The 854-nt window shown below is 50.6% G+C and overlaps 1 protein-coding gene across 1 annotated transcript in view; it reads left to right on the top strand.

The window, feature by feature from the left end:
* Window positions 1-854, top strand: part of TENM4 (teneurin transmembrane protein 4) — a 400,863-nt gene that overhangs the window by 967 nt on the left and 399,042 nt on the right. The window lies entirely within an intron of this gene.

The following is an 854-nucleotide window of genomic DNA, read 5'->3' as shown; positions in this document are numbered from 1 at the left end:
AACAAAAAAAAAAAAAAAAAAAAAAAAAAAAAAAAAAAAAAAAAAAAGACGAGGGGTCTTCAGCTCTTTCCCATTTGTGGTTAACAGCTCAAACTCTGACATCAGACCGACCTGATTTGAATTCTGGCTCTGCCATTTTTACTACCCTCAGTGTTGTCACCTGGGCAGTGGGATCACAGCCATGCCTCCTAATTGAAAGGTGGTGGGAAGGATTGATGAGGACTGAAAATAGAGCACTTGACACTTGCACAGAGCAGGCGCTTCAGAAATGCTGCCGGCTACTGATTGTTCTCTCTGGGTCTCAGTGAGGGGAGGGGACAAATGGTGAGCCCTGCCAGGCCCAGGTTGGCCTGGATGCCATCCTAGCACATGAGGCTCCAAAGGGGGAGCCCCTCTTATCTTCATAAATAACAAATGAGAAGCATTCTCAGCTCATAGGCAGGCATGGGCATTGCAGCTTACAAAGTTCTCTCTCTCCCATTACCTCCCTGGAGCCTCAGAAATCCTGTGAGGGTAGCAGAGTTCTCTCCTCCCACCTTCCCTCTCCCTTTATCCATCCTCCAGAGTGCTACCAGAGTGTGTCTGTCTGATTATTTAACTACCTTTCGCTGAGCACGTACTCTGTGGCAGGCTGGACACGGAGCTGACTAGGACCCTGGGAGGCGCAGGTGGTCCTGGTTAAGAGCAATGCACGTGACTGGGAGAGGAGGCCATCTCTGGGGGGCTCCCCTCCTGCCTCACTGGCAGTTCCTTCTTCCTTCCTTTGCAGGCTTGTCCTCTTCAGTCCTGACCCTGGTTGCGGGATCCTTCAAAGCACGGGCATCTGCCTCTTCTCTCTTCTTACTCCGCTCTTC

The sequence above is a fragment of the Lipotes vexillifer genome, unplaced genomic scaffold (genome assembly GCF_000442215.2).
Source record: "Lipotes vexillifer unplaced genomic scaffold, Lipotes_vexillifer_v1.1 scaffold123, whole genome shotgun sequence".
NCBI lineage: Eukaryota > Metazoa > Chordata > Mammalia > Artiodactyla > Lipotidae > Lipotes > Lipotes vexillifer.
The sequence above is the reverse complement of the archived record's forward strand: the minus strand, read 5'-3'. Positions and strand labels throughout refer to the sequence as shown.